We start from the raw sequence: 12526 nt of genomic DNA on the forward strand, positions 1-12526 counted from the left end.
ATGCATGCAGAGCTGTCCTAACGTATCCCCTTACCTCTACATCTGTGTACTTGTTGTAATGTACTGGTAGTAGTATTGATCCACGCCGCCATCATCTTGCCTCTAGCTCTCCCCTGACAAATCAGTTGGTGACAGTGCGACATATTCATACCTGTCACCGTCGTTATGGTCTGGTGCGCATATACATGTACGTCCGTACTAGTACTGAGTACTCTTAGTCCCCGCTGATGACAACATAGGACCTCACCGTATAGCCAGTGCTATTGCTGTTGCACTGAACAATACATTAGCAGCGTAACTGCTTCTCAGCTGGCATTGTCGTTCGCTATTGCATTATAACCCGCGCTGATGTTTACTTCATGTTTTTAGCTAAGCTTACAATAGGGGGTGTTCGTAGCCGCTAGGGTCACTTCTCGTTTCTCCCTCTTCTTGTCCGGGGCAATACACGTCCTTTAGGTTACGGTGACCTTGTTGTGTGAGTGGTTGGGCAGTAGCCGTATATTGCGGCTGAACGCTACTACTAGCGGGATACCCGGTTACGACATTTCCAACTTGAGCCATTCCCTGTATAACTTGATGAGAAGGGACCGAAAACGTTCGGATACTTTGACAAGTGCCTTATTTTGACTGGATGTGTGTTTGCGTGGATACTTACGACCCAACACGTACGACTGTAAAATAGCTCCCTGGTCGCAATGCCCCGGCCGGCACAGACCGGGCCGGGGAGGGGCGGGGGTACCGGGTACACGCAAATCCACACGGCCGCGCACGCGCACGGGGTGGTGAATTTAAAAAAAAATTAATTACTTGTATTAAATAATCTACGTGGAGATAAAAGTTTAATAATAGCAATGAAAAGTATGAATGCCGCAGACATTCATACTTCAGCAGTTGAAGGTCCTTGAAGCTGTTTGTATTCGTACGCATAAGCCCGATTTGTGTAAGCAAAAAGAACATGTTTTAGCACTTAGGTTATTTTCGTGAGTTTGCACCCCGTGTTCATGAGTTGTTTCTGCACTGTTCATGCCCGTTTGTCACACTTACTCTTTATTTTAGTTCTCACTTTTTGTAAAACTTACCACAAGTTACCCGTCATGTGTCACACTTCTTTGGATTTTTAACCTTTGTTTTTCCCTTGATCTCTTTAGTTCCGTATTTCCACTGATGATCGGAACGTGAAAATCGATTTTGGAAACACACAAAACCAAACCTTGAACAAATTGTCATGTTGCGTGGTGATGTCTGCGGCATTCATACTTTTCATTGCTATTACTTGTATTAAAGTTGTATATTAATTTTTAAATAATTGTTTTTACGATTTTCCCAAAGCGCGCGAAAATAGAACAATATGTCACATCGCATATCGATCGAGAAATCCCCCATGTAGAATCAGTCTACTGGCACTTCACTGCATCAAGAGTACATATAGCAATAAAAACTGCTTTATGGCAGTTTTCTAAAAAAAGTTATTGTGTTCTAGTCCATGGACCCCGTCTAAAAAGTAAGAAATTACCGAAATGTGATAGCTGAAAATTAAAATTTCACACAAAACCTCACAATAATCACAACACTTGAAATGCTGCTTTCAACTTTAACTTGTACTGCACCAACAATTGGCAACATGCATGCATAGGAGAAAGGATCACGAGGGGAAAAGGTCTTCTACATGTAGCTTTTAATTCTGTGTGTGATTATTGTGAGGTTTTGTGTGAAATTTTAATTTTCAGCTATCACATTTCGGTAATTTCTTACTTTTTAGACGGGGTCCATGGACTAGAACACAATAACTTTTTTTAGAAAACTGCCATAAAGCAGTTTTTATTGCTATAATTTCTTTTGTTTTTTCTGTCACCAATCAATGGAATGCCCTACATGTACAGTATATCAATATGTAAATGATGGCCTTCACATCATATCAAGAGGTTTATGTACTCTTGATCATATCAATACCGTATTATACGCATTGATATGCAAGCCTTTTCTTGCAGAAAATGGCACTAGCGTAATGCATGTTCTTCTGTGGGGGAACATGTGAGTAGTGGTGGTTATACTTTTTTAGACGCAGGTCATTCTGTGCATGTTGCTGTTGCAGAATTTCATGACTCTGTCATAAATTTGTCTTGCCTTTCAGATATTTCAGATTTCCCCACCCTCTATCAGATTTATTTGAGAAATGTAGCCATGCGCCAGGTGCGTGTCGCAGATGTTTTTGTTGATTCTGTGTTTATAATGGTTTATAATCATGGGTTATCGTGATAAGGTCATCCAGCATCATATTGCACTGAAATCGTTATCCTGTTGATGTCAATACAACTTTTGGAAGTAGTTCAATGACTTCAAACTGTTAGTCCCCGATTTTCTGAAACAACACAGCAAAGGAGGAACAATAAACATGTATTAAAATGTAAACAAATACATTGTTGAGTCAGACACCTCGTTCCACCAACTACACTGATCCTGAGGATAAAAGGGTCAAGGCTATGGTTGGAGGTACTGATACTGAGAGATAAACAAGGCACTTCATGATAATAAAAGCTTACACATCTTTTGGTGAGTATGAATGATATCCAGTTGAACCTCTTTAGGACGAACACCAAGGGACAAATGGTATTTATGCTGTGAGTTTGTCTTAACTTATTTTATAACCAGTGAATACAATTATTTCTCCAATAGACGCACGAATAGATTTCTTCTACAGCGAAAGATTCTAAGCCACACCGACTCATTGACTCGTCTCGTATATGAAACAAAAGAGTCACTACGAGGTGATTATGCATTTCTAAGCATTTTTCGTTTCTAAGCAAATGCGTAAAATCAGCAAACCGTCTCGTACATATCCAATGCATGCGGTACAATATTCCAAATATAGCACAGTGAGAGACTTCCCTCGGTCTTCATCTTCCTTTCCCAGCATGTGTTTTGGTCAAGAAGACTAGGTTTGTCTTTATTTTAGAGCAGTTTGTTGCTCTTCGCGATCGCTTCAGTAGCAGAAATAATGTAAAATCGCCCTTTTATGGATCCCGTTTGTGAGGAGCCTGCCGAACCAGGCCCAGAAAGTTCATGTAATAGCAGTAGTAGCGACAGCACTGGATCTGCTAATGGAGAAGAAAGCCATAAAACGACTTCTGATAAAGATATGGCATCAAATATTGAGCCGGATGAACCCAGCACAGATTCAGCTAGCAAGCGAGCAACGCTCGCTGTCAGAGCATTCTATTCTCCTGTAACGAGCTGTGCATTTCGTTCGAAGGCCGCTGCGGCAAATGCATTTGACGTGAGTCGGCAGATGTTCCGACATATAGAGAAGGAACTGGAGGTGTCTGGCGTGTTGTCAAACATCAAGAGTGGGCACCTTCCTCCTCCACCTCTGCCAGATGTTCACGACAATGGTTCAGTGACCACACCATCTGCATCTGGTGGCATAGAGTTTGACATGGCAACAGTGGAGGCTGCCATCAAAGCCAAATGCACACGTCCTGGTGACAATGTCAAGTATGGGACACATGGATTGGTGGGCATGTATCGTGAGGGCGTGAAATGGGCCGTGGAGTCAATGCACACGGGCAATCTGCGGAAGGATGGGCGCAGAGCATCTGAGCTGTTAGCCTTGATGAACATCAAAGTGTCTGACACGACACTTCACCTGAAGTTGAGAGAATATGTGGCTTCGCTGGAACCTGATGTTACCGTCGTGAATGTCCAGACACCATGCAGAACTGGCCAGAGAGCGAAGTTGCCAATGCGATATGAAGTCCAACTTGTGGAGTTCGTACAGAAATTACGTGCTCTGAACCTAAAGGCAGGCAAGTCGCTGATAGTTGGTGCAGCTAACCACCTCATCAAAGGAACTGAGCTAGCTGACTTGTTCAAGGACAAGCAAGTAACCTATGCTTGGTATTACTCGTTCAGGAACCGCTATGGCATTAAGATGAAAAACCAGGTCCGGCTGGAAATGGACCGCAAGAGGTGGACAACAAGTGATCACTTCTGCTCCTGGTATGACGTCGTGATGGATGGTATGATTCAGTGTGGCATTGCTGTGAAGAACGACAGCTTCAAGGACAGTGAGCCATATGATATCATGTTCTATGTCACCGACCCAGATATGGTTTTCGAGTGGGACCAGACGGGCTTTACTTTGGACCAGACAGACGACGGAAAGGGGCCCACAGAGAAGACCATGACCGTGGACAGTGATGATGATGGCACGTGCGTAGTGAACAAGTCCAGTGTCCGATGGACCCTCACAGGTGGCTCATTCATGAATGGTGATGCCTTGCCTGGATGTGCCACACCACCATCCAAGAGTATGCAGCTCAGCCTAATGAAGGATCCCCCAAGATCCAACTTGATCGATCCCGAAACTGGTGACCGTCGACCATGCCAGTTCTACCCGCATCCCTCCGGTGGGTTTTCGTACCAACTTGCGCCACTCTGGTTGAAAGAGGTCGTAGGGCCATGTCTCCCGAAGAAGGAAGGCAAAAAGGCATATGGGCTATGCGACGGCTATGGGGCCCATACAACAATGCCAATGGTGACGGCGGCGGAAGAAGTTGGCACGACCATTCAGTTGCGTGTGCCACACACCAGCCATGTATCACAAGTTGCTGATGTAGCGAATTTCCCTGTGTTCAAGAGGAAGGCTAAACAGATGAAGTCGGATCTGCTCGTACAGAAAGTGCTGAAAGGAGAACCACCAAGGTTGCTGGCAGCAGATATGGTTAAGGTCATCAAGCAGCCATGGGAGGATGCATTCCATCCAGACATCAGCCGCAAAGGATGGAAGGAGATTGGCTTTGATCCCGCAACAAAAGGCTGCAACCGGAAGCTATACTGGGATCTGAAGAAGAGTGAGGAGTCTGCGCAGGAGAAGCTTGATCGGTCAAATGCCTCAGAAGTCGTTCTGGACACCAGCTGTCTACAATTTCAGCAGAATGCTCGCATTGAGTCTCATTCCGACCCCTCCGACTCTTCGGATTCAGGGAATTCCGACTCTGATGCCAATGTTGACAGTCTACGTTTGGGTGGAGAGGACTTCAGGTAAGAATGGGGTTAGTTACTGTAGTTGCAGAGTGTATCCAATGAAGTAATGCATGTTGTACGCTACGATCACAACAGTAATCCTATCCTCTTCAAGTTAGAAATTGATTGTCCCAGCCAATATACATGTATGGTGTGATGTGCTCTATTCTTTCCAACATTTAGCTGTTATGTTGTGTTGGTTCCAGGCTTGGTCCACTGACGTACGGTGCAGGACGCGCAAAACTGGAGGAGAGGCAGAAGAGGAAGGAGGAGCAGGAGACATTGCGCAAGGAACGTGAAGCGACCAAGAAAGCCAAAGAGCAGCAGAAGTGCGAAGATCGTCAGCTGGCTGCCAAGGATGCAGCAAAGCTGTTGTGGAGCTACCATCACCAGGGCCTAGCACACGCACTTGGTAAACTTCAGAAGAAGCACCTTTCTGCCCTTTTGATTCTCACCAAGTGCCCGGTTAAAGGCAATGAAACGCATGGTGTGTTGGCCTCACACCTTGAGAACAAGCTCAAGAGCGATGACCTGGAGAAGCAAGACAAGAATATACGAGAGCTTGTCAACCTCTTCTACGAAATCCCAGTGTCATGTTCCCCAGCGTCAGCGTCAACAACCACGACCATCAGCAGTCTCCCGTCCCCGGCGGCCACCATGTCGCCATCAGCATCCCCTGGTACATCCTTCTGGCCTAGGAGTGTTTCAACTCCACTACCCAGGGCAACGGTGGCTGTTTCACCTCGACCAGCCTTCCTGATGCAGCCTAGACTCCCACGGCCCAGCAATTACAGCGGACCCAGGCTACCAACTGGATATGCTGCTCGGCCGACACCAAGAGGAAACCCACCATCATCCAGTGGATCCAGTTGAGCTGATGACCATGTGTGGCGCAGGTTTGGACACGTTCTCCTGGCGGCCCTTCGGACAATTTCTTCTTCTTTCTTATTTATTCCGGTTCATTGTTCTGTTCATAGTCGACACGCTACTATGATCTTCAAGTAATCATGCTTCTATGGTGTTGCCAGACCCGGGCCATGCTCTATTTCAATTGTAATGCACATGTTGTGGTTCTTTAAAACTTTTTGGTTTCAGTGGATGCTGGGAAGCCACTTCTTTAGGGCTCTAATTGCTTGCGGAAGACTTTGTTTTTTTGGCATTAGTACTTGTCACTGTTCTAGCATGTACATGTATGTGTGTAGAATGGAAGAATGCGATGAAATAACACTAAACATAGTCATTTTACACAATGCTTAGAATCTAAAACGTTCATATTCATAGCATCAAATCAACCCAAATGTAATCCATTCCTTGGGGCGTTATGATAGTCATATTCAGTTGAAACTTGGTGAAGATAGAAAGAAAGGGATCATCTTCTGAGTGAGGCCAAAAAATGTATACACATGCGCACTGACACCCCGATATTGTACGATTTTACAATCATGCTTAAAAATGCATAATCACCTCGTAGAGAGGTTCTGCAAAACGAAAATGCGTACAAACTTTCGCTCTACATCATGAAGTGCGAAACTTCGCACGAACTTTCTCAACTGTGGAACTTGCAGGGAACGCGAAATGAAATTTCGTGAGATCGGGTCATGGCGTACGTGCACTTGGCCCGCACAAACTATCAAAATGTGCAGAACGCAAAGTTCATGCAAAAATTCGTACACACTTTCGCAAGGACTGTGGCGAAACTTCGTTCGAATTTTCGTTTTGCAGAACCTCTCTACTGAACCTTTCTTCAGCAACATGACGGCAACTGAAACAGCAACAGAGAAAGTACGATACATGTACTGCAAATTCTTGCAAGTACTCCAGGTACTAGAAACAGATTGCAGATCGTAATTCTTGCTTTGGCGGCACGAAACTTTATTTGGGGCAGTGCAATCTCGGCGGTACTCACAAATCAAACAACCCAGACTCGAGTAAACAAATCCAATCCTACAAGTACGAGATTTTCATGAGACGAGACTGCACCCATTGGCTTGTTTCGTATGAAGCAAACAAGTTACTGAACCTCTCCATAATGGAGATTTTCCCTGATATGCGAATTTATTTGGCAAACTCGGTCAATGAGTCCTTGAACCTTTCCCTCCAGATTGGGAACTGCCAACGATAGTATGCCACTGACCAGTGCCTTACTTGTAACGTACTAATGTGCAATGAATACGAGTATTTCGACAACACATCTAACATAAGCCTTACCGTCAAGAAGGTGAACTCGCGTTCTTCGCACACTGTAGGCAAGGGCAAAGAGATAAAAATGGATCTAAATCCGAATAAAATCAGCACACGTTTCCGTAAATGAAAGGGTGAGCATAAGCAAATGAGTCGAAGGAAACTGGTCAACTCAGAGATCACCTGTCATTGAGTATTCCGTAAAAGGAGGCCTCGGCAGCGGAAAAGCTAAATTTAGAAAGGAGATCCTGTCAGCTTTTCCATTATTTATTGCATTCCGCCCAAAATCAGCACACTTTTCGTAAATGAAAGAGTCAACACAAGCAAATGAATCAAAGGGAACTGGTCAACTCACCTGTCATTGAGTAATATTCCGCGAAAGGAGGTCTCAGCAGCGCCGAAACGAAATAAGTCAGGCCAGGAGACGAAATATCCGAAACAGCTCATGCAAGAAGCAGTTCCAAAGAAGGAAGTTCCTCGTGCATGCACATCCGAAAAGGCAACAACAAAAAGTCTACAATGCACACGCATGCGGCCAGCCGCGAGCCGGCCGCGCGATGGTACGAGGAGCCATGGAGTAGCTCCCTGGTCCAGGACCAGGTACCGAGCATCTTACGTAGAAACTTACGTAGCTACGTAGACAACGTGTCTGAATAGCGGTGTCGTTAGGTAGCGCCATGTGAACACAATAATAGAAAAGCTGACAGGATCGCTTTTCTAAATAATTATAACCAAGAGTGTGCACTCTTGATATTATCAAGAGTAGATAAACAAGAGTGTGCAACTCGCGGATGGATGGGTTGGCCCACGGGCCACGGCGGAATTTTTTGTTGACGTAATCTTTTCGACGACGCACGCGCTAGCGCTGCGAGGCTTGCGAGCCTTTTGGAGAGTTTCCCTCGTGCACTTGGCCATTGGCTGGGCTTTACACTACAACTTACAAGTACAACTTACTTCGGTGCTCGGTGCCCAGCACGTGCTCTCACACTGCTCTGCGGCAAAATGCGCGTTCTTCTGAAAAAAGGTGACGTCAACAAAAAATTCCGCCGTGGGCGGGGGTACCTGCAGATTGTGCAGGAGAGATCCGGAGTTGCACACTCTTGTTTATCTACTCTTGATCTACTCTTGATATTATCAAGAGTACATAACCATATATGTACTCTTGATATTATCAAGAGTACATAACCCCCCATGTACTCTTGATATTATGCACTCGCCCGTGATGGTGGCATGAGTACCGGTACCGGTAGATCTACGCGGTATGCATTTCGCCGGCGCGGCTGCACTGACGATCATGACGAAAGTGACGCAGCTCAGGTCTACACAGTCGATGCGCCAGAGCGAAAAAAAGCCCTTTTTTATTATCCCGGTCAGCTCATTTTGTACAGAGGTGAAGATGACGATTCCGTGAAGAAGTAATGGCTGACGTTGTCGAACATTCAGACCCACTGGAGGCGTTACACAGCCTGGAGCCCGCCGATAAGGAATTCGATGTGACTTGAGTAAGTACTAAAGTGATCCGTAATATTTTTTGGGGTCAGCTATTGAGCCATTGGGAAGTTTCGTGTTGTCGTTTTCTTACAGTACAGTCGTAGAAATTTCCTCCCTCCTTTGGTGTTCAGCCAGTAATGGACTCCATCACATCTTACACAATATCCGAGATAGCAGAAAGATAGTCCCAACCAACCTGTGTAAAGATCTGGTCATGTCTATGTCCAGACCTACTGCTAACTCAAATGGCACGAAATGAAAGATTTTTTTTGTGATACGTGTAAAATCCACGAAAGTGACATTTCATCACACCTAAGTTTCAAAATATCCCAGGTTACAATAGTTTCTCGCCCATATAGCAGCAGATGGATTGTGTTTCCGGTATATCACCATTTTCAGTGGAAGTATTGTGTTCCACGTCTATCCATGCTCATTGAAACTCAGGCAAATGTGTATATTTGTGTATTTCAGGTCAGAATTCGTAGCGCATTCCATGTTTCTAGCATATACGCCATAATTCCAGTAAACAATAACACGCACGCATCACCTGTGTGCACATTGACTCAATCTTGGTCCAATTCGTTGCTGGTTTCTTGCTTTTCAGTCTCCTCAAATGAAACAACCTTTTGCTTACTGGAACTGTCGCTTTCTTCCCTCGCGGAGGTGTTGTTGAGCCCTGGCCTGCATAACAGATTTGCCTTTTGCACTCGCATTGTATGATCCTGCAGCCGGACTTGCACCCACAGCCTTTTGTCAGGCCTGTGACAGGCTGTCTGACTGCTGCAAGATGTTTGTCAGAGCCCCACACCATGACTAGGGGTCATTGGTTCTTCACAATCCCTACCTTGAAGAGGTGGGTAGTTGATAGTAGATTTTGTTGCTTAAATTAAGCGATAATCAGAGACAACAATTCCTGTGTAGCTGAATTCCACTTGTAGGTTTTACGGCACCGCCATCCATGGACTCTTGGTACTACCGTACTGGCAATATATATGGTCGCAGTGAGGCCATGAAGTGTTACATTGGCACATGTTTACCGCACGCAGGGCGTTACATGCAAAGTCGCACAGGAGCCGTTACACAGGTTTCTATATTGCCGCAGTCCTTTTTTTGCTATTGCAGGACTTCCTGCTGTGTCCAGTTTTGAACTTTTCACCACGCGGTACACGTGCTTTCTCAGTTTTCAGCCTTTTTTGCAATGAAAAGATCGCCGCACCCCGCCGGACGCGCGTTACGAACGCAACGAAAATTTGTCGCACTAGCCTGGTCGCGCGTTACGCCGCACCCCCCTGCGTTACGCGGCAACATATATTGCCAGTACGGTACTTCATACTGAAGTTTCACTGTGTGTGGAACCCGCCTGTCTGTGTTAGTGTTTTGCTTTGACGTCGCTTCGTCTCAGTTTCTTCCTCAGTGCTTGTTGTGATTGGCATGTGGCAGGCAAATGGCCATGGAACTTCAACTGTGGTACTTGCATCAATTGGGCTAGTGTGACCAGTGGATGGTAGTTGATTTACATGTTGGACTGGTGTGCCACGTAGCCTTCTGCTGGCATCCTGGCACTACATTTGTTGCCAGGGTACCTCTTTGTCGATTTTCTCCACAGACACCACGCTCACACTCGGCATGTATACATGGAGCTGCAGGTCTTGAATGCCCTTCCCTTTTGCTATGTTCACCATTGTAGGTATTATGGCCAGCCGTTACTCCCCGTTGAGAAAAGATCCCTGCAAGCGTACTTGACTGGCTGTATGCGTCTAATACGTCTGCTAGCAGCAACTGAAGTGGGTGAGTGCGAACTGGATGACTTACTGTAATGTCGTGTATGAAAGCCAGGCGTATTTCTGTAGAAGCCGGTGTGGTGGCTAGGCCTCTATTTACATTATGTTGCATTATGTTTGTAGTCAAACCAAACTTTTTATGGTTGCCGATGCAAAATCCACATTATTGTGCTAACTGCATATCTTGAAACTCAGGCTTGTGTTCAGAACAGGCTTCTGCATAAGACAGGCTTTTATACAAAGCAGTGGAGTAAGTGAAGGACTGTTCATACTACTTGTAGACACCACAGGTACTACAGGTATGTGTGTGAAGCTTCATTCCAGGGGAGAAAACGAGAGCGAGGTGGAATTGTCACCATCCAGTATTGTCCACCCTCATGACCATAGCTTGGGGTGGATAGTCCTGTCCCCAGGGAAAATCGCGGAAAAAATCCCAGAATTTGCGGTGTAATTTGCGGGTAAATATGGCATAATTTGCGGTGAATTTGCGGTGAATATTATTGATATGCGGCAAGTTTGCAGTTAATATGAGGCAGTTTTACCGGGGAGCAGGTCATGTGCCATGTGTATGCTAGGGAGCACGCGCCCTACACGTAGACTCTCTACTTGACGTCAACGGCTCACAACGGTCAACCGAACAGTGCACTGTGTGTACGTGTAGCGCAACAAAAAAGTAAAAAAAAACGCGGGAAAATCGCGGAAAACACGGTCTTTTAAAAAACGCGGGGGGGAAAAACGCGGTCGCGGAATAGCGATTTTCCCCGGGGACAGATAGTCTGACAAACAGACGAAAAGTCCTTTATTCTTAGTTTCTCGGTACTCTCCTCCACTGTACATTGGCCTGCTGTAGGTCAATTTGGTGGATAACTTTGACAGCTGTGTCCATGGACTTGCCCTTTACTACATCGTGTTTTGGGGTTGCATTCGTCCTCCAGGGTTGTGTGTAGGCACCTGGACAGAGCCCGGTGCAGAGCTTGGGTGGTACCCAACTGGCTCACATGAGCATGATGCCACCTTTCCTAGCTTTGGGGTATGCAGTAGGAATGTGTGCCACTAGTCCCTCCTGCATCAGGGACAGTAGAGTTGGTAATGCTTGTAGCGGGAATGTTATGTGGAGGGTATTAGTCAAAGTAATAATATATTTATGCCATTTTAGCAAATAATGTTGCTCCATTGTGTAACAGTTTGTCTGCTACTTATCATACTCCGTCAAGCATTTCATCTTCTGCATGGTATTGTACTGCTTTGTCTGGTTTATTGCTGCCAGGTGCTGCACAATGTCAATGATTGATGCACGTAATCATTACCCACAGCAGTGGTGTCGGTCAGTGGCGTAACAACCTTCCTCAACAATCACCAGCTGCTGGCTTGTGACAGTTTTGACGAAAATTAGTCGATCTCTCTCATTCCGTTATCCCATTGGCGACTCTCAGGAGATGCTCAACAACCACATAATTTGGTACTTCCCGTACAGCCTAGTATTTGCAGTATTTGCTTCCTACACCAGCCAGTGCTTTTCTTCCCACGTTCTTTTTCCGCTGGATGGTTTGGGATTATCTTTTGTGTTACATTCTTTCGTTTTCTGTTACATCCTTTTCCTGTTCTTGTGTGTTAACGTTTCAGTGGAATGGTGCAATGCATTTCCAACCAATGCAGTCATTCTGGTCTAAATTGGATTGAACTGTACAGGTTTCCAATGCTTATGGCATATTACTGATGTATTCTCAGTCATATTGAGGACACATGGGTGGGTAAACCACTTACAGGGCGGTTCTCATCGGCAGCAGCAGGTACACTGGGACCCACGTGGAGATTGTGGGTGGTGTCCAACTAAAGCTTTCGTGCTTTGGCCTATGCCAAGGGCATGATACGTACCCTGTGCATGGAAAGACGACGAAAATCAGCAGCTTTGCAAATGCACCTCTACAGTCTGTTTCCGCAGTGACACACATTGTGGCTGTTTTTGATCCGTTAGTACACTATGTTTGCTGCCGCAGACATGTGTCAGTATTGTCCGGTGCTACTGCTAACTCAAATGGCACGAAATGACA

At 45.6% G+C, this 12526-nt stretch overlaps 1 long non-coding RNA gene across 1 annotated transcript; it reads left to right on the forward strand.

Moving 5' to 3' along the window:
* The first annotated feature begins 8531 nt into the window (after positions 1-8531).
* On the forward strand, positions 8532-12126 carry LOC135816577 (uncharacterized). Its single transcript, XR_010553388.1, has 4 exons — positions 8532-8705; positions 9423-9547; positions 10382-10482; positions 11743-12126. It is a non-coding gene; the product is annotated as an uncharacterized LOC135816577 (long non-coding RNA).
* The last annotated feature ends 400 nt before the right edge of the window (positions 12127-12526 follow it).

Source organism: Sycon ciliatum, chromosome 5 (assembly GCF_964019385.1).
Source record: "Sycon ciliatum chromosome 5, ocSycCili1.1, whole genome shotgun sequence".
Lineage (NCBI taxonomy): Eukaryota > Metazoa > Porifera > Calcarea > Leucosolenida > Sycettidae > Sycon > Sycon ciliatum.